This window comes from Hemitrygon akajei, chromosome 8 (assembly GCF_048418815.1).
Source record: "Hemitrygon akajei chromosome 8, sHemAka1.3, whole genome shotgun sequence".
Taxonomy (NCBI): Eukaryota; Metazoa; Chordata; class Chondrichthyes; order Myliobatiformes; family Dasyatidae; genus Hemitrygon; species Hemitrygon akajei.
Window position 1 is genome coordinate 136098338 of NC_133131.1, and position 23980 is coordinate 136122317.

The following is a 23980-nucleotide window of genomic DNA, read 5'->3' on the forward strand; positions in this document are numbered from 1 at the left end:
TTAGAGTGCATAGTGGATTTAATTAAATTCTCCCTGTCTTAGAATTCAACAAAATACTCCATGTCCTATACAATTTGTGTAAGATCATTATTAAGCAGTAATTCACTCTTTGTTCCCCATTTTTAAAGTTTGACCAATCCCTACCACACTGAATTTCAGTTTCAAAAGCACAGCACCAACTATGGAAAATATTTTCATAATGAGTAGTCTAGGTTAGTAGTTCAGCACTCTTTAAGAACTATGGTGTAAGGAACTCAAGTTTCTTCCACCGGAGCCATCAGAGTATGGTTTTCGACTGCACCCCTCATCTAAGAGCTTTCGTATCTTCAATTTATGTAGCAGCTGACTTCCCTATCAAAGCATTTGAGCCAATAATCCAGTCACCAAGCCCATGCACCAGATAAACTGAACCATTAATAATTCAGGGCAACAATCTAATAGAGTGCTGACAACTATTTCACACAGTTGCTGGAAATTATTAAGAAAAATTACAGTTGCTTTAGATGCTACAGGAACTCTGTCACCCAGCAGGGTGTGGCTTCCACTTCAGTACCTCCATAAGCTCATGGACGAGATAGGGAGCCACAAGAAGCCTGCATGACTCATGGAGAAAGAAACATCAGTGACAGAATCCCAGAATAGGATCGTTCCCAAATATCACAGCATCATTCTAATAAATGAACTGGTTGTAAAAAGGAATTGTTTCTTTCACAGGAGTTTTTATTTGCTGTCACTCATGACAAAGAGCAGTCAGAAGCTGCATCCCACTCCATTAAAAAGATAAATAACAGGAGGAAGATACTTTTACTGAACCACTTTTACTGGAGCATGCTTACGACTATAGCACACTTCACTGGTTTTTGTAAAGAGTTGCATGCGGTTTTGCCAGTTCTTATTCAAAAATGGATTTAATTATGCCTCAAAGTTTAAACAGTTGGGCAATTTTGGCATAACAGCTTTTGTAGTGACTTCCTGTAATGAATACACCAATCATATGTCATCCCACAGTTAATATTTGCATCCAGTGGGAACTCTGTTGCCAAATTTTACCAACATATACACAAAATGGCTAATGGCCATTTTTCCGTCACAATAGACAGGGCTTCCCAGTTGCCACCCACTTCAACTCTGCCTCTCATTCCCATCTAGATATATCCATACATGGCCTCCTCTACTGCCATGATGAGGCCAAAGTCAGGTTGGAGGAGCAACACCTCATATACCGACTGGGTAGCCTCCAGCCTGGTGGTATGAACATTGAATTCTCCAATTTCCGGTAATTCCCTCCCCCTCCCCCTTCCCCTATCCCAGGTCCCTCTCTGCCTCTCTCCCCTTTCAACTTTCTGCTTCTTTATCTCTACAGTTCTTTCATGCTTATCCCCTCCCCCTCCCCTCTTTATCTTTCCTCTGATTGGTTTTCCACCTGACGCCTCTAGGCCCTACCCCCTCCCCTATCTCTATTACTGGGTTTCAGCCCTCTCTTCCCCCCACCCCCCCCCCATTCCTGATGAAGGGTCTCGGCCTGAAACGTTGCCTAGTCTTTTCTCACGGATGCTGCATGACCTGCTGAGTTCTTCCAGCGTTGTGTACGTATTCTTTGATCCACAGCATCTGCAGTTGTATTTTTGAGCTTTAGAATGTGATTGCTCAAGAGTGTCAGGGAACCCTCAGATGGAGGAAACAATAAGTTTAGTGTGGACGGACAGTTGATGGACAACATGTTGGTTGGCTGATGGGTCTCCATGAGATCTGATCCCAAAATCAAAACAAGCTTTGCAACTGTAGCAGCTTTGAAGAGTTACATGGGGTGAAGAAATTCTACTGATGCATGGTGCGTCGGTTAGTGCTATTATTTTACAGCCCCAGAGATCTGGGTTTGATCCTAACCTTGCTTGCTATCTGTATGAAGCTTGTACGTGTGGATTTCTTCCAGGTCCTCTGGTTTCCTCCCACATCCTAAAAGAAGTGTCTGTTCATAGGTCAACTAGTGAGTTAAACTGTAGGTGAGTGACAGAAGAATAAGGTGATAGGAAGAGTTATTGAGGATGAAAAAGGAAACATGGGATTACTGCAGCTGGTTAGTACAGATCAATAGGAATATAGGACTACTTTCTGTGCTATGCCAAGTTACGATTGTTAGAAAATTAAAAGGATCATATACTACAGAGCTCCAGTTTTAGCTAAAGTCCAATGTAACTACATTTCAGAATCAGAATCAGGCTTATTGTCACTGGCATGTGACGTGAAATTTGTTAATTTGGCAGCAGCAATAGCTGTTCACTCTCTCCACTTCTGATCCCTCTATGAGGTATGTGTTCCTTCAACAAACTTCTATCCTGTTCACATCTCTACCAATCTTCATCTGCAGACTTACTATCCCACCCTTCCACTTCCTCACCCAAGTAATTTATAAAAATCACAAAGATCAGGGGTCCCAGAACAGATCCCTGCAGAACACCACTGGACACCGACCTCCAGGCAGAATATGCTCCATCACTACCACTGGCTGATTTCTGTAGGTAAGCCTATTCTGAATCCACACAGCCAAGTTTCCCTGCATTCTATTTCCTGACTTTCTGAATGAACCTACGATGTGGAACTTTTTCAAATGACTTACTAAAATCCATATACACCATAGCAACTGCGCTACTTCCACCAATGTGCGTTGTCGTATCCTCGGAGAATTTAATCAGGCATATCTTGCCCCCACAAAACCATGCTGACTACCCCTAACCGGACTATGCTGCTCCAAATGCTAGTAACTCCTTTCTCTAAGGATCTTCTCCAATAATTTGCCCAGCAGTGAAGTAAGACTCACTGATCTATAATTCCTAGGGTTGCCCCTACTCCCTTTCTTGAATGAAGTACTAACATCTGCCAACCTCCAATTATCTGGCAAAATAGAAACTATAAAAACGCTCGGTACTGGATTGTAAATCATCTCCATGGTGGGACAAAAGGACAATTCTGCTTGTAATATTACCCATCTCAGACTCACCGAGAGACCTCTGGAAACCACTACATCAGATTCTCAAAGCAGCCACAAGCTGCCCACACCTTTAAAATGAAAAATATTTTTAAATGGTGTAGTTAAAGGCTTTGTTAACCTTTGTTAGCTAACATTGGTGATGAATGTGGTGATTACATTGAAATATATAAAGTTATTAAGGGAACTGACAAAGTGGATGAGGAACTGTTGCTTCCTCTGTCAAGTCACAACCTCAAAATTAATTGGTTGGCCATTCAGAACATCACAAAAGAGAATCTTTTTCACCTAGCAAAGCACTTGGATTTCACAACCAAAGGATGTTCTGAAGGTTCAATCAGTCGATTATATTCAAGGCCGAGATTTGTCAGTTTAATAACTTAAGGGAATCGTGAGATATGGAGTCAGCAGAGTAAAGTGACACTGAGGCCGAGATTAAGCAGGATGGTATTGAATGACAGAACTGGCAGGCAGGATGAAATGACTGCTTCCTGCTTCTGATTCTGATGTTCCTATGTTTTGTCAAATTTAGTGTGCCTGCTGAATTTATGATGCTGATTCTGAAAACAGTAAATAGTGATGAAGATGACACAGACAAGCAGGTGGAATGAACAATCAGAAGTCAAATGAAATTCAACACAATTACAAATGGGGAATATTGTGTAGAAGAAATGAGGAGAACGAGTGCATAACGGATAACTCACTTTATTGGAGCAGCAAGTGCCTGAATAGACATTCCCATCACAAAGACCTTTAAGTGATGGTGGACTAAACTTTTTTTAATTAATTTTTTTATAAGTTTCTACAATGTAACAAAAAAGTAAAAAAAAGAGGTTTATACAGTGCAAAACAAACATAGCAAATGTACAGTTCATAACAGTTAAGGAAAAACACCTATAGTAGAATCGTATAAAGTTAGTTACTACCCCACCTTCCCGCTATCCAACTCCAAGCCATCCTTACGATATATAGAAAAGTTAACCAGAACTTTTATCACCACAGAGCTGTATTTATAAAAAGAAGGTATATTGCCTACTACCAGAACTATAGTATGTTTTCACATCAAAAACTGTAAATCTTAACCGAAAGAAGCTGGAAGTAAGGGATTTAAATGCAAAAGAAAAAAGGAGGGATGAACCCTTAATCTAAACAGGAATTATGAAAATATTCAAGAAAAGTCCCCACACCCTTTGGAAATTTATGTCCGAATTAAGGAGTGAATAATGAAACTTTCCAAGGTCTAAGCAGGGCATAATATCTCTGAGCCATCGAGCATGAGCGGGTGAGGCAGCATCTCTCCACCTAAGAAGGACTGCGCATCTGGCCAAAAGAGAGGCGAAAGACAATGTACAGCATGATGGACTAAACTTTGAGGGCTGCTGGGCAGCACCATAGGTAGTGGTTGCTGAGAAGTCTTATAGATTGCACGAGCATTTCTGCTCAGCCAATGCACCAGCTGCTGTGTTGAATTTATTCCGGATGATGTGAGGAAATTTACTGCAAAGGTTTCAGGAGTGCACTATGACAGATATTTGGCTGGATGGGATGGCTTGTGTTCCTCCATTACAGCAGAATGAAGTGAGGGGATTTTGAAGGAGATTTTCAGGGTCAAAAAGGTTCTAGGTAGAGTTGGCAGGAGGGGCTATTTTCAGTGGCTGAGAGGTTGCAGAACAGAGTACTACAAAGTAATTGGCAAGTGAACTGGGACTTGAAGAAATAATTATGTTGCAAGGCCTAAAGTTAAGATTTGAAGTATAAAGTCAAAGAGAGTAGTGGATATCATTTCAATAAAAGTGGTCAAATGAGAACAGAACAAATAGTTGAAGGGGATAAGAGAGAAGGAATGTGAGAATGGGTGAGAAAGTGGGGATGAAGCTACCTCCTCAGTGTTCAATTATATCACTCAGTGATGAAAGAGAGAAAAATGGCATCTTAAGTGTCCAGGCAAGAATATGGTTATTAGGTTATATGTGCTACTTTTATTCTACAAACGTTTGTAGTTTCTGCCCCATAGATCACAAAGAAATAGTAATATAGTTTGAAATTAAGATGGTGCACACGTTGGAGGTAATGGCATCCCTGTGACCCTGCTGCCCAGCTCTTTCTAAGAAATATACATAACAGATTTGGGAAGTGATATCGAAAAAAAGGAGCTGTGCCTCTTGCACACAGCACGCATGTTGTCATCGTGCACCTGGTGCCGGGGGAAATGTCAAACATGTGATTGTTGTACCCTGAGCAAAACAGAGCTTCTTGAGTATGCTTGGGGTTGTACTCAACCAGACAAGAGTAGATTGAACCATCACACTTGCAATGTGTCTTGATATGTAAGTGATAGAATCAACTTATCACATGACACACAGACTCTAGCTTATCTGCGATATTTATGTAGCTGAAAAATATAATTTTCTTGTGAAAGTTGACACACTTCATCTTCCACCAATGCCCTGCCTTGAATTTAGTAAAGCTTTCTACAAGGTCTGACAGCAGAGCTTGATCCAAAAGTTTACAGCCAATCATGTCTAGGACAGGTTTGGGATGTGTTTGGCTGTCTGTGACCAGTGAACGATTTGGACATGAATATACAGTAGAAGATACAGTTAGTTCACTGATGACACTGAGATTGTGGATATGCTAGCAGGGTGGAGGGTCATCCTGGGGTACAGGGAGATGTTGATGTGTTAGTGAAATGGGGTGAGAAATAGCAGATGAAGTTGAATTCACGTATATGCATTTTGGGAGTACTACCAAGGCTAGTGGTATCCTTGGCAGTACTGAGGAACAGAGGGACTTTGATGTGAAAGAACAACAGTCCTTGAGATAGAACTACAGGCAGTTAACATGGTTAAGAAGGTGCCTATCGATTAGTATAGATGTGGTGGGCCAAATGGTATGTTCTATGATAATAGAAACTTTGGCAAATGCAATGCCATTAATTTCAAGGAGAGGTCTTCCCTCTTTTTAAGTGGGTATTACTAGGGGCAAATATTATTTTGTCACTTATTAGTCTATGCCTGATGTTAGAATAGGACTTGCCACATGGAAGTATGAAATATTTTCTTTGCAAATAAATGAGAAACTTTGTGCAGCTGTCTACAAATGTCCTGGGTTCTGAGTTTGTGATAGAGGGCAGTCATTAATTGACTGGGCCTGGGAAACTGCCCCTGAGGAATTCCTGCAAAAGATGCCCTAGAGCTGAGATAAGTAACTTCCAGAAATCACAACCATCTTTCTAGTTGCCAGACTAGTTACTGTGCATTTTTTAATGATAGAATGGTCTTGGTAGAATAAAACTACAATTAATCAGAGACTTGAGTTCAAGAGTCAGGAAGTTATGTTATGGCTTTATAAAAGTCTGAGTGTTGCATTCGGTTCTGGTCTCGCCTTTATAATTACCGGTATGTCAAGGTTTTGAGAGGTTGACCAGGATGGTCAACTTCCCAGCTCTTTGCTTCACCACTCCCACTCTTCCCGTTCTACCGAGCATCTACCGGCTTGTACTTCTTCCTCACCTCCCCCCACCTTCTTACTTTAACTTCTCATCATTTCTTCCATTCTCAGAAGGGTTCCGGCCCGAGAGGTCAATTGTTTACTGTTTTCCATAGATGCTGCTTGGCCAGCTGAGTTCCTCCAGCATTTTATGTGTGTTACCAGGATGCTTTCTGGATTAGGAAGCCTGTGCTATAAGGAGAGGTTGGGCAAATTTTATGTGTTTTCTCTGGAGCAGCAGAGCAATTTCTGGTCAGATGGAGGTGTGCTCAAATGCTGTGGCCTCTGCGGGGCCAAGCAATGGTGTTACTGTCTTTTTTAAACATCCTTTTTTATGGTTACAAGTCACTGTTGGACATTAAGGACTTCAAGTACTGCAGTCCTCCCCATCAGTGCGTTGCTTGTTAGCAGAGGAACTGGACTTAGTGCGACCATGTTGGTGCCTGCAACAGAAAGTCGTTGGAGCAGGTGTGCAAACGTGCTGTGCAGTCTAACAGCATCGTGGACAATTTTCTAGTGATCGTGAGACCCTGGTGGACACTTGTAGCATTCACTGCTTTATTGGCCGGACTGATGGCAGGGGCCTCAGTTGTAGCACGGACAAGGCTTCATGATGTAGTGTCACCAGGAGAGGTGATGCTGGAGGTGCTGTCCAGCATAGTGTCCATGCTGGACTGGGCACTGGTCTCACCCATCAGTTCTTCTGCCAGTGTCCATTCGGTAGAGGACAAGCTGGACTGAATTCATTTATGGACTTAAGGGGGCTTATTCAATCCAACAACATCCATGGACTCAGTGAGTTAGGCTATATTATTTTTTTGTGCGACTGTGTGTTTACTGCTGTCTTATATGTGTTATTTGTGCCTTGTGCTGTGTATGACTTTTGTCACTGTCTTTTGCATGTTGACCCTAGAGGAACGCCATTTCGATTGGCTCTATTCATGGGTATTCATGCATGGTTGAATAACAATTAAACGACCTTCAGAGCCTGAGGGGAGATCTAATAGAGGTCTATAAGATTACTAAAGGCATAAATAGAGTAGACAGCCGATTTCTTTTATCCCCAAAGGTTGAAATGTCTAATACCAGAGGACACACTTTTAAGGTGAAAAGAGGTTAGTTCAAAGAAGATGTGTGGGCCAAGACTTTTACATGGAGTGGTGGGTGCCCGGAATGCTGTGCTTTTGGTGGTGGTGGGGACAAATACGATAGGGGCATTCAAGAGGCGCCTAGTTAAGCACATGAGTGTACAGGATATGGGTAATGAGTAGGCAGAAGAGATTAGTTTAGTTGGGTGTTTGATTATTCATTTAATTAGAAGGGCCTGTTCTTGTGCTGTATGGTCTACAGAGATGTTCTTATTGCAGCTTCCTGTTAACCATCGTAGGAAGAACAACTCACCTCTAGTATTCAAAGGCAGCTGCTGCAAACAAGGCTCTTGCCAAGGTGTTAGCATGGAAAACAAAGTGGCAAGAAGATGGGAAGTACTTCAAGGCAAAGGAAATTGTACAAAAATGATTCAGGCGGAGTTTGACAAAAACATAGCACTTTATGTTAAGCATGATTATTGTTTTAATTCCATTAACATAGGAAGGGATGGAGCTGCATTTGTTAACCTGAATTCTTAGCATTATTCTGACACAAGGGACCGCAGATACTAGGATCTGCAGCAAGATGCTGGAACTCAGCAGGCCAAGCAGCACCTGTGCTGGGAAATGGACGGTCAACATCTTGGGTTGAGATCCTTTATGTATCTGGATCTACTCAGTTCAGAAGGTTCTCAGCCTAGACCTTCGATTGGCATTTTCCCTCTACAGATGCTGCCTGACCCACTAAGCTCCTCCAGCATCTTGTTTGTTGTTTTCAGTGTCACGTATCAGTGCTTCCATTGCTTTAACATACCGTATTGTCACATGACCCTTTTGTGGTTTACCACTTCCTAACTTAGCTGCTTGCAAGAGGCGTGTAGTGAAGCAAAGCATGTGTATGGTAACATTTGAACTCAGCAGCAGCTGAGTATTTTCTTTATTTTAAGTTCACTTATCAAAAATAAAATGCTAAAATAACACTCTCTACATTGCATCTTCTTTTCCACTTCCAATGAGGCAAACAAGAAGCTTACTTAAGAATGTCAGAGTAAGGTGTCAAGTTCCATTTGGTCCAAGTCAGAAAATTTGAACTATCAATTAGCAATCTAACACAGGCACTCCCTCAACAACCACAGGTTTGCAATATGCATGCAATATTATTAAAATAGGCAACATGCTCACTTTTGTCAAAAATGTTGCCAGTTCATTTTCAGGTCAACTCTGCAAATGTTAACTTGTATTATACACAACCACAGCAGAACATTCTTACATTGAGGAGGTCACTTTACAAGCAGGCATTCAGTTAGAGAACTGCGTGATTTTGGAAAACCACCTGCTTACCTCCATCATCTGACGCCCTGGGCACGATCTGACATACAACCTTTTTGTCACTCTTACAATTGGATGTGCTGCAGTAAGTTTCCCTTGGTCAATGTTACTATATGCTTTTGAAACAAAACAAAATATAAATTATTTTGATTAAAAAGTCATGTAAGAGGTTTATTCATACTTCAGCTGTGAGAAGTGATTCAAACTGACAAAACTTTATGCTCCCAGCTGCTTTGAGAGATGATTAAAAGCAGATCAATAGATGACAGAAACATTGCTCTCTCAATTATAACACTCGATTGTTCTTTCAACAGTCACCAGCTAATGCTATTCTGCTGTGGAAATTGCTCTTCCAAAATCCAATTCATATTTTAATGTATTCTCAACAGAAGGCAAGTTCCCACTTGGCTACATTCCATCTATACTATTAATGTGGCATCCAAATGATTTGGCTCACTACTGTTTTATATCATTCATAATAGCCTGCTGTAGGGTTTTCCACAAATCAACCTACCTTTTGTTCCAGTGTTTTATCTTGCTGAACCTTTACCTTCAACAAGAAATATAAAAGTTGCAAAGTCTTGCTGCTGCTCTATAAAACTTGGGTTAGGGCTCATTTGGAGTTTTATGTACAGTCCTGGTCACCACGTTATAGGAAGGATGTTGATTCTTTGCAGAAAGTGCAGAAGAGGTTCACCAGGATGTTGCCCAGATGGAATGTATAGCTATCAGGAGCAGATGGAAAATCTTAGCTTGCTTTCCCTAGAGGCGAAAAAGCAATCAGAGAAAAACACATAAAATTATGAGACGTACATATAGGTTAGAGAGTCAGAGCTTTTGCACCTAGGCTGGAAATGTCCAACATTAAAGGGCATAGGTTTAAAATGAAAGGGGAAAAGTGCAAGGAAGATTTGCAAGTCATGAATTTTTTTTTGTTTTGAGATTAGTAGGTGTCAGGAATCTGTTGCCAGGGGGGTTGGTGGAAGCAGCTATGATAAGAAGCAGGTGCTGGATTTCCAGCGTCTGCAGTTGTTCCTTATAAATTTTCATTTACTGTAACATTGACGAATTGCACCTTCCAGTCATTCACATTTGGGCAGATGGGGCTCATCAGGAGTGGTTGGCAGAAGAAAGAGCATTCTGATCTCTGAGCGGCTATACCCACTTATGGGAAAGGCTTTGGCAGTAAGCCCCAAGGTGAACTACAGAGATGTGTGTGTTACAGAAATACCCTCAGGTTTGCCCATCCTATGTACAATAAAAGCCTTGTTGCCCCATTCCAAGAAGCCATCGTAAGGGGGCTTAAGGGGGGTGTTGATGTGCATCATGGTGGATAAGAGCAACGAGGTAGAACCTAGGTCAGCAGGAACCCGAGTGCTATACGCCATGATAGGAGGTGGGGAAAGGTGTAAAGGAATTGAGTTTACTGGGGGGGGGGGGGGGATGCAGAACGCTGCTGAGATGCTGACCAGGCGGTCATGGCATCTGGATTAAAATCCCCCAATGCGGCTACCCATACAGGTCCTCTTTCGGAGCAGTTCTGACCCCAGCAGGACCCAGGGGAGATGATCGTGCCAACACTTGTCCACCAGGAAGGCCCTTGGAGAAGCCTTTAAGGAGTGGTGAAACCACTCACACAGACCATTGGGCTGGGGGTGATATGCCATTGTGTGATGCAATGGTTCTGGGCCATTGTGGCCCAGACATCTGACATGAATTGGGGCCTGTGGTCGGAAGAAATGAGGTGCCAAAAACCAAGCAACCGGATGTAGATGAATGCCTGAGCCACATCCGCAGCCATCATCAACTCTGGCCACCTGGTGGTACGGTCCACCATGGCAAGGAGATGTGTGAAAACACCAGCTAGAGGGATAACCAGGTCCACATTGAAACGGTCAGACCATCACTCAAGGACCTTAAAAGGTTTCGACGCTGCCTGAATGTGATGGTTAAGTCGTGCCCGCTAACACAGGCAGCACTCCAGTCTGCAGGTAAGGCCGTACCACACAAACTTTAAAGCAAACAGTTTCTGTGAAGCTTTCTCACCCGGATGTAAGCAGTCATGAATGGAGTTAAAAACAGTACACCTCCAGTTTACAGGCACTATGGGGCGAGGCTGACCGGTTGAGACATCACACAGGAGAGAAACTCGTCCATCCCAGAACTTGACACCAGCCAGCCACGGGTCCGTGACTGCTGACATCTGGGTTGGTAGCTTAGTCGGCTGTCATGGCATCATAACCAACCCCGATGCGTATGGCATGACGGCAGGCCGTGAGAGGCAATCAGCCACAGCATTATTATTCCCTTTGAGGTGCTGTATGTCGGTCATGAATTCCAAAATGTAGGCCAGGTGCCGTTGCTGCTGTACAGACCAAGGGTCTGTGGCTTTGGTCATCACGTGCATGAGGGGTTTGTGGTGTATGGATGCTGTGGAATGCCAACCCTCCAGTAGAAAATGAAAATGATGGACGGCCATATAGAGACCGAGATGCTCGGGGTCAAATGAGCTGTACTTCCTCCCAGGTGGATGGGGGTAGGAGCTGCCGGATGAAGAGGTGAGAAGCTGCTTCACGCCTCCAACCAACTGTTTGTGCACAGCATTGTCTGAGGCATCAGTGGTAATAGCTATAGATGCATTGGCGAGCTGGTGCACCTGTAGGGTTCAAAAAAGGCCGATTGGTCTAATCAAATGCTCTGGTCATGACCACTGACCATTCAAACATCTGATTAGGAGCATCATATAAGTTCAGCAGCTCACAAAATGAAACGACGATAGAAATTCACCATACCTAAAAAATCTTGCAGTGCTTTGCTAATGCAGGGCAGTGGGAAGTCTGTAATAGTGGTGACTTTTGACAGCAGTGGTGTCACACTTTCTGCAGAGATATGACGGCCGAGAAACAATAGTAGACAACCTGAATTGGCATTCAGCGGGGTTAGTAATCAGCCCATGTCGCCTTTAGAGGAGATGTGATAAACGTACGGTTTTAGATGTGCTGGCGACCAGTATGTCGTTCAAGTAAACAAAAAGAAAATCTAAAATCCTTTAACACAGAGTCCACTTGTCACTGGAAAGTCTGTTCCACATTTTCCAGCCCAAATGGCATGCACAGAAACTCAAATAGGCCAAATTGGGTTGTAACAGCAGGTTTGGGAACATCCTCAGTGCACACAGGCAAATGATGGTAGCCCGTGACTAAGTCCACTTTAGAAAAAGTTATTTTTCCAGCTAAGCATGCCAAAAAGTATTGAATATATGGGACCAAGTAATGATTGGGGATGGTGGCCCAGTTGAGGCAGCAGTATGCGCCGCATGAACGGACACCACCGTTGGGCTTAGGGGCCATGTGGAGGAGTGACACCGAAGGGCTCACCTGTGTACAATGTTGACAAACACAGCCCTCACGCTGTCCAGCTTTTCTGAGTCCAGTCTATGCACATGGGCGTGGACCAGTGAGCCGGCTGCGGAAATGTGGCTCTCAGCCCCACGTTTGGTGACTGCAGGGGAAAAAGTGGGTTTGTTGAGGTTTGGGAGTTCGCCCAGTAGGTGAGTGAGTTCACTTGCGGTGGGGCATGCACTAGACAGACTCATAGTGGGGAATTTACTAGGGTTACAGGGTAATGACCTAAAAAGTACTTTGCATCCACAAGCCAGCAGTTCTTAGGATCTACCAACAGTTCTTTGATGCACAGGAAATCTGCACCGAGCAGAGCTCTAGTAACTTTAGCCAAGACGAAGTCCCATGTGTACCAATGTTCATTGAGCCTCGCGTGCCACCGTCAGGATCATGCTGCCGTCGAGGGCTCATCATTCTCTGCCTATAATCAACAGGTGATGCTGGCAGCACACTCACTTGAGCACCCATGTCAGACAGGAAGCGTCCCCCTACAAGGGTGTCTGCAATGAACAATGGACTACCCTTATAGCTGGAACCCATGGCATTCACAGACCACCGATGGCACTGTGGGAGCTGCATGGTGATTGGCACTCGTTGGTGTTCATGCCAAGGCATGCATGGTGCATAGATCCGTTGCTGTCTCGTTCAGAGCCATGGGTCTGAGTCTACTGGAGGCTCTGTTGATGAGCCTTATTGAGACAGGGAAGGGAGGAGGAACAATCCACCTCTGCTTGGCTGAGTGTAGTCTAGCGAACATTTTTGCAAGCTCACTATAGTCCTTCAGGGTGTATTAGTGAGGGCTGTGTGAAGCTGATCAGGCATTTACTGCATAAAGAGTTCTATAAGGTGAAACAAAGATGGTGTTAGCCCAGGAGAGATGGCATGCGGCCCATTAGTTCTAAAGGCCTAACGCATCCAGGCCAGCCAAGGAGAGTAACTGCTTGGTGCCCTCAGACTCAGACTCTCTAAAAGTCTGTAATAGGTCAGTTTTCAGAGTTTTCATTTATCACATCCAGGCGGGTCTTCCAATAGACCTGTTACTCTGGCTGCAGAGGAGCCACTTAGCAATGCTACAAGGAATAAAATATGGTATTGTCCGTAGTGATTTCTCACTGCGCTAACTGGGCTTCCACATGCACAAACCACACGGCAGAGTGCTGCTCCCAAAACTGCAGCAGCTTCAAAGCAGCACGTCGGTCAACATGTCATTGAGTAACTCTGGAATCGTCCAAAAGCATCCGAGTTATCAATGGACGATTTTGGGAACAAAACATGCAAGAGTTGTTTTACGTGCTTAACGAAAGCTGTAGCCCTTTACTTCCATTACAAACAAAACCAAAATCAATTGCCACACCCTGATGTCAGACTCTGTCCCTTAAAGTGAACATAACAACTCATTGGCGGCGTTTGGGAATTATGTGGAATGGTTTCTATTATGAAAAATATGTGTCATCTCTCATCCATTGGATTACCCTACAATACCTATGTCAGGCTGCTGTTAATTGGATATAGCTCAGCGTTCAACATAATCATACCCTCACTTCTAATCAACAAGCTCCGAAACCTGGGCCCCCATACCTCCTCTGCAGCTGGATCCTTAACTTCTTCACTGGGAGACCACAATCTGTGTGAATCATAAATAACATCTCCTTATTGACAATCAACACTGGTGCACTTCAAGGATGTGTGCTTAACCCACTGCTCTACTCTCGTTACACCCATGGCTGTTGGGCTTGGCGCAGATCAAACACCATCTATGAAATTGCAGAATTTCAGATGATAATGAGGGGGCATATAGACATGAGATAGTTCAGCTGGTTGAGAGATGTCACAGCAACAACCTTGCATTCAATGTCAGTAATACCAAGCAATTAATTGTGGACTTCAGGAAGGGAAAGTCAAGGGAAAACATACCAGTCCTCATTGAGGGATCAGAAGTGGGAAGGGTGAGCAGTTTCAAGTTCCTGGTTGTCAACAGCTCTGAAGGTCTATTCTAGGTCCAAAATACTGATACAATTACAAAGAAGGCAGGACAGTGTCTCTATTTCATTAGCTGTGTGAAGGGAATTGGTATGCCACCAAAGACATTTGCAAATTTCTACAGATGTCAGTTTGCTATTTATTGACTAAAGTTCAGGGTTCAACATAACAATTGCCTCAGTTCTAACCAACATGATCCAGAACCTGGGCCTCTGTACCTCCCTCTGCAACTGGATCCCTGACTTCCTCACTGGCAGACCACAGTCTGTACAAATTCCACAAATTGCATATGCCTTGCAGCCTCCACAGTGCCAGCACATCAGGACATTAGAGAGCTGTGGGTTCCATTCCAACTGGTTGCATCATGGTCTGGTGTGGAGGGGCCACTGCACAGATCAGAAAAAGGTGCAGAAAATCATGAACTCAGCCAGCTCTATCATGGTCACTAGCCTCCCTGGCATTAAGGATGCCTTCTAATGGCAATTCCTCAAAAAGGTGGCATCCATCATTAAGGACTCCCAATGCCCAGAAAGTGCCCTCTTCTCATTGCTACCATCAGGGAGGAGGTGCAGGAGCCTGAAGACAGACACTCAACATTTCAAGAACAGCTTCTTCCCCTCCGCCATCAGTTTACTGAACGGACAGTGAACCCATGAACACTTCGTGAGGTTTCCCCCCTCTCTCTCTTCACATTACTTTTTTAATTTATCTTTTAATATATTATTCTTATTGTAATTTATAGTTTTATTACTATGCCTTGCATTGTATTGCTACTGCAAGAAACCAAATTTCACAACATATGCTGGTGATATTAAACCTGATTCTGTATCAGTCTCTGCTGTCCCCTTGGAGTCATCAGCTTCGTGGAGACAGGAAGCTGCTGCACAGGCAACCGCTTGCTCTCCATATTGTACGGCCTTGGCTTGCGTACCGACTATGTACATTGCTTGGACGTAACGTTCATGGTCGACCCTGACCAATGGAGGCCTCACAGTCCCCTTGAGATGAAGATCACAAGGAAAGATTGGCTGTGTGGCTGAAGAACATCTTTTATTCATAGCTTAATTGTATGGGATATTAAAGTGCATTTATACAGATACTTGACAGGCAGGAGAGCAGAACATCGATCACAGAACATAGGCCCATGATATTGTGCCAATATATATAAACCCACTCCATGATCAATCTAACCTTTCCCTTTTGCACAGCCCTTAACCCTCCATTTATCTTGCAGTACATCCACTTGTCTATCTATAAGTTTCTTAAATGTCCCAGTCTTTACTACCACACCCGGCAGTGCGTTTCAAGCCCCCACCACTCTCCATGTAAAAAAAACCTATCTCTCACATCTCCCCTAAACTTTCCTCCACTCACCATAAACAGATTGGAGTATGTGTAATATTTCAGTAATATTTGAGCAATATTGTAAATATTGAATCTTGCCCTCAATAGCGTATTGCTTCTTTACATTTGACCTACCAAGGTGCAAAACTTCACATTTGAGTGGGTTAATCTCCATCTGCCATCTCACTGCCCATATCTGCAACTGATCTATGTCCTACTGTATTCTTTACCAGACATCTACAATATTCATATCACCTACAAACTGAGTAACCCACCCATCTACATTTTTATCCAGGTCTTTTATATACATCAGAAGCAGCAGCCTCCCAGAACAGATCCCTGAGAAACACTAATCACAGACCTCCAGCTAGAGCAGGTCTCTTCGACTATCACTCCCTATCTTTTATGGACAAGCCATTTCTGAATCCAAATGGACAAATCACAATTGATAACATGCACCTTAATCTCCTGGATGAGCCTCTTATGAGGGACCTTGTCAAACACCTTAATAAAATCCATGTAGACAACATCCACAGCTCTCCTTTCATTGATCATCCTCATCATTTCATCATAACAACCAAAATTCCAAATTCCCCTTAAATGTTGAAATTGACCCAACATCCACGATTTGCACTGGCAGCAAATCCCACGTTCTCACAGCTGTCTGAGAGAAGAGGTTGCCCCTCATGTTCCCCTTAAACATTTCACCTTTCACCCTTAACCCATGACCTCTAGATCTTTGTATACCTCTAAAAAATCTCCACTCAGTCTTCTACACTCTTGAGAATAAAGTACTAACCTAGTCAACCTTTCCCTAAAACTCAGGTTCTCAAGTCCTGGCAATATCCTTGTAAATTTTCTCTGCACTTTTTCAAACTTATTGACATCTTTCCTGTAGGTAGGTAACATTCCAAATCCTATGCTCAACACATTGATTAGTGAAGGCAAATGTGGCAAAAACTTTCTTTATGACGCTATTTACTTGTGCTACCACTTTCAAGGAATTATGGATCTGTATTCCCAAATCCCTTTGTCATACCACACTCCTCTGTGCCTTAGCACTCACCATGTAAGACCTGCCTTGGTGGGTTATCCCAGAATGCAACACCTTGCACTTGCCTGCATTAAATCCCATCTGCCATTTTACCAGCTAGTCCAGATCCCACTGCAAGTTTTCATAGTTTTTCTCGCTGTCCACTACACACCCAATTTTAGTGTCATCCACTAATTTGTAGATGACACCAAGTTTACCAAATTATCATCTAGATCATTGATATAGACGACAAACAACAATGACCTATCAACGATCCCTGCGGATACTTCTGCTCACAGGCCTCCAGTCAAAGAGACAACCGTCTACAACTACTCTCTGGCTTCTTCCAGGAAGTCAATATCTAGTCCAATTTACTACTTCATCCAAGTGACTGAATCTTCTTCACCTGACATGTATTTTGTTCATCTCATCATCAAAGTCCCTTTACAATCCACATCCTCTTGAGCCTAACTCATTTCCTCTAACACAGTCAGAATTCTTTTGAACTGTGTCTCATGGATGACAGCTGACTGGGTGAGAGGTTGCAAGTAAGATATGGCTTAAAGGGACGCACAAATTTCCATAAATAAATAAAATGCTAAAGATACACATCTAAAGAAACAACGCACATCTGAAATAGTAACTCTGTTTCTTTCTACAGAGACACTGTTTGGGCTGATGGGTATTCCCAGCATTTTCTCTTCCTGATTTCTACCATCTGTGAGCTGTTTTTTTTTTTTTGCTTTTCATCACAGACTTTTGTCTTCCATAATGTTCACTTTTGGTTCTGGACTTGGAGACTCCAGATGTTATTGATATGAGTACGCCATGAAGATTATCCTTTCCTCATCAATTAGTTTCTAATCTGGAAAATGGTAGCTAGTGAAGAGATTGAAGGTCAAAGTAATGGAACCTGATCTCAATGACCCTGGGAAGACAGAAAGATTCTCGAACCTGCATCCCTTCAACCTTCAACCTATAAGGATGATTCTGGGAATGAAGGGGTTAGCATATGAAGAGTGTTTGGCAGCTTTGGACCTGTACTCAATGGAATTTTTATCTGCAATTTGAGAAGGATAAGGGCAGATAGGTGTCAGTGTTGCAGTTGAACAGGAGAGACTATGGAGTCATGGGGGAGGAGCTGGCCAAAATTAACTGGACGGATATCCTAGCAGAAAAGACAGTGGAACAGCAATGGCAGGTATTCTTGGGTATAATGCACAAGGTGCAAAATCAGTTCATCCCCCGGAGAAAGAAGGATTCAAAGGGGGGAAAGGGGCCACAGTGGTTGACAAAGGAAGTCAGAGATTGCATAGCATTAAAAAAAAGGAAATATGACAGAGCTAAGGTGAGTGGGAGGACAGATGATTGGGAAATTTTTAAGGAACAACAGAACTTAACTAAAAAGGCAATACGGGGAGAAAAAATGAGGTACGAATGCAAGCTAGCCAGAAATATAAAGGAGGATAGCAAAAGCTTTTTTAGGTATGTGAAGAGAAAGAAGATAGTTAAGAACAACGCTGGGCCCTTGAAGAATGAATTGGGTGAAATTGTTATGGGAAACAGAGAAATGTCAGAAGAATTTAATAAGTACTTTAGATCTGTCTTCACTAGGGAAGACACAAGCAATCTCCCAGATGTATGGATGGGCCAAGGACATAGGGTAACAGAGGAAATGAAACAGATTGACATTAGGAAGGAAACGGTGATGAGAAGACTGATGGGACTGAAGGCTGACAAATCCCCAGGTCCAGATGGTCTGCATCCTAGTGTATTAAAGGAGGTGGCCCAGGAAATTGCGGATGTATTGGTAATCATTTTCCAATGTTCCTTAGATTCAGGATCAGTTCCTGAGGATTGGAGAATGGCTAATGTTATCCCACTTTTTAAGAAAGGAGGGAGGGAGAAAACAGAGAACTATCATCCTGTCAGACTAACATCAGTAGTGGGGAAAATGCTAGAGTCCATTATTAAAGATGAAATAGTGGCATATCTAGATAGCAGTGATAGGATTGGGCCGAGCCAGCATGGATTTACCAAGGGCAACTCATGCTTGACTAATCTATTGGAGTTTTTCGAGGATGTAACCAGGAAGTTAGACAATGGAGATCCAGTGGATGTAGTGTACCACGATTTTCAGAAGGCATTTGATAAGGTCCCACATAGGAGATTGGTGGGTAAAATCAGAGCTCATGGCATTGGGGGGAAGATATTGACATGGATAGAAAACTAGTTGGCAGATAGAAAGCAAAGGGTGAATGGGTGTTTCTCGGAATGGCAGGTGGTGACTAGTGGGGTGCCACAGGGCTCGGTATTGGGACCACAGCTGTTTATGATTTACATCAACGATTTAGATGAAGGCATTGAGAATAACATCAGCAAGTTTGCTGATGATACTAAGCTGGGTGGCAGTGTGACATGTGATGAGGATGTTAGGAGAATTCAGGATGACTTGGATAGGCTGAGTGAGTGGGCAGATACTTGGCAGATGACGTTTAATGTGAATAAGTGTGAGGTTATCCACTTTGGGAGTAAGAACAGGAAGGCAGATTATCATCTGAATGGTGTAGAGTTAGGTAAGGGAGAAATACAAAGAGATCTAGGAGTCCTTGTTCATCAGTCACTGAAGGTGAATAAGCAAGTGCAGCAGGCAGTGAAGAAGGCTAATGGAATGTTGGCCTTTATTACAAAGGGAATTGAGTACAAGAGCAAGGAAATCCTTTTGCATTTGTACAGGGCCCTGGTGAGACCACACCTGGAGTATTGTGTACAGTTTTGGTCTCCAGGGTTAAGGAAGGATATCCTGGCTGTAGAGGAAGTGCAGTGTAGATTCACGAGGTTAATTGTGAATCATTATGTGGTTTGGAGCTGCCACCAAGCAGGATAGAACCAGACTACAGCGCACAGTGAGGACTGCTGAGCGCATCATTGGAGCCTCCCTGCCCTCTATTGTGGACCTGTACTCTTCCAGGTTGAAGAAGAGGGCGGGGAACATCATAAAGGACTCCTCCCATCCTGCGCACGGACTGTTTGATCTGCTTCCGTCTGGTAGGCGCTTCAGATCCCTCCAGACTAAGACTAATAGGCACTGGAGAAGTTTTTTCCCTACTGCGGTCACTTTGCTGAACAGTTAACTGCCGGTTAACTGTCGGCTAACTATTACTTGGATTGCACTACCTGTATGTATAATCTATATTTTCATTTATATTTATCATTATTATTGTTATGAGCAGAGAGACAACATCTGCCGGAAGTAAATTCCTTGTAAGTGCATAGGTACTTGGCGATTAAAGTCTGATTCTGATTCTGATTCTGATTCTGATTAATTCCTGGGATGTCCGGACTGTCTTACACAGAGAGGTTAGAGAGACTGGGCTTATACACGCTGGAATTAAGGAGATTGAGAGGGGATCTGATTACAACATATAAGATTATTAAGGGATTGGACAAGATAGAGGCAAATATGTTCCAGATGCTGGGAGAGTCCAGTACCAGAGGGCATGGTTTGAGAATAAGGGGTAGGTCATTTAGGACAGAGTTAAGGAAAAACTTCTTCCCCCAGAGAGTTGTGGGGGTCTGGAATGCACTGCCTCAGAAGGCAGTGGAGGCCAATTCTCTGGATGCTTTCAAGAAGGAGCTAGATAGGTATCTTATGGATAGGGGAATCAAGGGATATGGGGACAAGGCAGGAACCGGATATTGATAGCAGATGATCAGCCATGATCTCAGAATGGCGGTGCAGGCTCGAAGGGCCGAATAGTCTACTTCTGTGTCTATTGTCTATTGTCTATTGAATTTAGAAGAATGTGTCGGGATCTCATTGAAAGGACAAGTGGACCTTATCCATAAGGTGGATGTGGAGTGGAGTGGGGGCATCCAGAACTAGAAGGCGCATCCTCAGAATTGAGGGGCAACCTTTTAGAACAGAAGTATGGAGGAATTTTTTTAGCTAAAGAGTAGTGAATCTCTGGAATGTTCGGCAACAGACTGCGATGGAGGATAAGTCCGTGGGTATATTTAAAGCAGAAATTGTTAGATTCCTGATTGGTTGGGGCATCAACGAATATGGCGAGAAGGTAGGTGAATAGGATTGACTGGGATCTGGGATCTGCCATGATGAAATGGCAGAGCAGGCTCAATGGGCTGAATGGCCTAATTCTGCTCCTATCTCTTATGGTCTTATGATCTTATCCACATTCAAAAGTGGATATCAGTTAAAACGTTTGCCTTCTTTTCATGTGCTCTTAGATACCAGGGATAGGGACAATTTTCCCCAGCAGTGTGTACTCCCTGACTTTGTGCATCATTTTCCCCTGTAGGGACAAAGAAGTATGTTAATTGGCTGTTGTAGGTCATATGAAAGCAGCATAAATCCATAAGCAAATAGAATTACTATTAGGAAGAAGGAATCAAGGGATTCAGGTGTGAGCAACACACAAAATACTGGAGGAATTCAGCAAGTCACGCAGCATCATAAGTCCTGATGAAAGGTCTCAGCCAGAAATGTCGACTGTTTATTCCACTGCCTGAGTTGCTGAGTTTCTCCAGCATTTTGTTTGTTGCTCAAGATTACCTGCATTTGCCAAATCTCTTGTGTGTCAGGTACAAACTTTCATTGTCCTGTCAGCTGTTGCAAGATGTGATATTTTTAACATAAATTTTAACAAGTGACTTTGCTTTTGGAATGAGGTTTTGGGACCCTGTACTTGGCAGTTTGCGTAGGAACAGCTCGTCTCTCTCTGGAATTCATTTGCTGGCCCACATTGGAAGCATTGTTTACCTTTGTTGGGTTAAGAACCTCATTTACAAGAAATTGCAAGGAAACCCTTGGGATAATGGAAAACCCAATCCTATTCCCAGTCCCAGTCCTGGTCCCAGGAACCTCTTTCCACATTGCTCAGTGGTTTTCCTGGTTTTCCAGCACAAGCATCACTCTTTATTCTAACATTTATCAACAGCACTTTAGCACTTTTGGAAAAACAAGACACTTGAATTATTCCTCCTTTTATTCCAGTCTTTATCTTGTCTCATTTATAAATGGACGATGCTTTCATGTTCATCCCCTCTCTCTGAATCTTCTTGGAAGCTCTGCCCTTCACATTTCACACCCCCCCCCCCACCCTGTCCACTACCTCTGACATAGCCCCCACCCCCTTGTGAGGTATCGGCATGCTCCACCAGAAGTTGACTAACTCTGGAAAGTACAAGGTCAGCTGGTAATGGAGGGCATAAATTCTGCTCAAGTACATTAACAGAACTGATCTTCAGGAACTTCCTCACACTTGATTCTCCCTCTTTCAGTTTGCATCATATCCAATATTACTCTTATGGTCTTGTGATCTTACCCACATTCCAAAGTGGATATCAGTTAAAACAAGTGCCTTCTTTTCATGTGCTCTTAGATACCAGGGATAGGGACAATTTTCCCCTGGAGGTTATAAAGCAGTGTGGAAGGGAGAACTTCCATCCAGTGGAAAAAAAAACAAGACTAAAGTACTATGGTGTATTTCAATGCAGTTCATATCATGTCAAGTTACAAATCAAAACTATCTGACAACGGGCTATAAATTATCATTATGTTTATATGTGGGAATCAAGTATGTGTGTGTATATATCTATATATATATATATGTCAACAGCAAAAGTTGACCTCCTCAATCAATGCCAATAACTTCCTTCCACAGTGCATTTTTGCAAAACTGAGCCTACCTCTAACCATTGCCCCTTGGCTTCTAATCTGATTAGTCAGGTTATACTGTGCAAGCTGGCCTTGGTCTTCAACCTAAATCTGTCAACTAAATTAAAATGTAAGAATAACCTGAAGTAGAATTTAAGACCAGAAGCTAATTTAAACTTATTTTTAACTATTATAAAATGGACTTTACTCAAACAGATTGAGCCTTGATAGGCCCATATCTTTGCTAATCTGATAAAAGGTTTTGGGTTTGAGACAGATAGGTCTGAATCTTAGTAAATGTCACCATTTGAGTATAAAAAGATCTCCCTCTGTCAAGATTATCAAAACATATGTAACATTACATCTTTTCTGAGCAGCCTTTCCCATCGCCATGAACAATAATTCTGGCTCCTCTCCCAATGTTACGTTCTCTTTAATGTGAAGACTTATATCTGGCTTAAAGGTTAAAATTAATCACATACTTGAGAGAATGTACCCAGGAAATAAAGAGCAACAGGAGGCGATCCTCACTAACTGTTCTAATGGTACCACCTTAACAGAGGAAAAAGATCAAAGGTTACCTCAGTAAAAAGTTAACTCATAGGTTTAGGCTAGTGAAGTGATCATCAGAGTTACCCTTGCTTGCCAGAATGACTCCAGGCCACTTTGACAGATTTAAGTAAGATAAAGCCTAGACAAGTCCAAACCTGGTATCAATGGCTTAATATTGACAGACAGACACAGGCCAAGAAACAGTGTCTGTTTGTCAATAAAAAGAAGCAATGGGAAACTCATTTTTACCTATATTACCCTTGCTGTGTGAGTCCTGCCACATTTTAATTTGTGTAGGAATCAGAAATGGGATTGGAATTAGGATTGTAATTGATTTACTATTGTCATATGTACTGAGATACAAAGATTTGCAAGCCATCCATGCAGATCATTTCAAAGCATAAGTAATCAAGAGAGTACAAGTGAAAAGCAGTATTGTAATAAAGACTATTGTGTAACAGTTACAGATATGGGCAGTGCAAGGGCCATGGCAAATTAGACTGTGAGGTCAGAAGTTCACTTTTAATGTATGAGAGATCCCTTCAAGAGTCCTCTAACAGCAAAATAGAAGCTGATAAATAAAATCTAAAACTTGCTCTGAACAATATTACTGCACAATTACCTTATCCATTGTCCACAATTTTATTTCATTTCCTACCTCCTTTAAAATTTCTTACCTCCAGTCTTCTATGTGGTGGTGTGCTGGGGCAACAGCATCAATGCAGGTGATGCCAACAGGCTCAATAAACTGATTAGAAAGGCTGGCTCTGTTTGTGGAGTCAAACTGGACACACAGGAGGCTGTGGTAGAACAATGGACCCTATGGAAAATCCTGGCAATTTTGGACAATGTTTCTCACCTTCTGCGTCCCACTTTGGCTGAACAGAGAAGCACTTTTAGTAATAGACCAAGACAATTGTGCTGCTCCAAAGAGCGCTATATAAAGTCATTTTTACCCTCGGCAATTAGGCTCTAAAATGAGTCAACCTATAGCCGGAGAAGTGATGACCCCCTCCTGTTAGACCGTGGTAACCTCTTTTTTATTTTTTTTACTTCTCTTCTAATATTTATATCTGTGCACTTGTAATGCTACTGTGACAC

The 23980-nt window shown here is 42.7% G+C and overlaps 1 protein-coding gene across 1 annotated transcript in view; it reads left to right on the forward strand.

Moving 5' to 3' along the window:
• apbb1ip (amyloid beta (A4) precursor protein-binding, family B, member 1 interacting protein) overlaps positions 1-23980 on the forward strand; it is a 138319-nt gene that overhangs the window by 14847 nt on the left and 99492 nt on the right. The window lies entirely within an intron of this gene.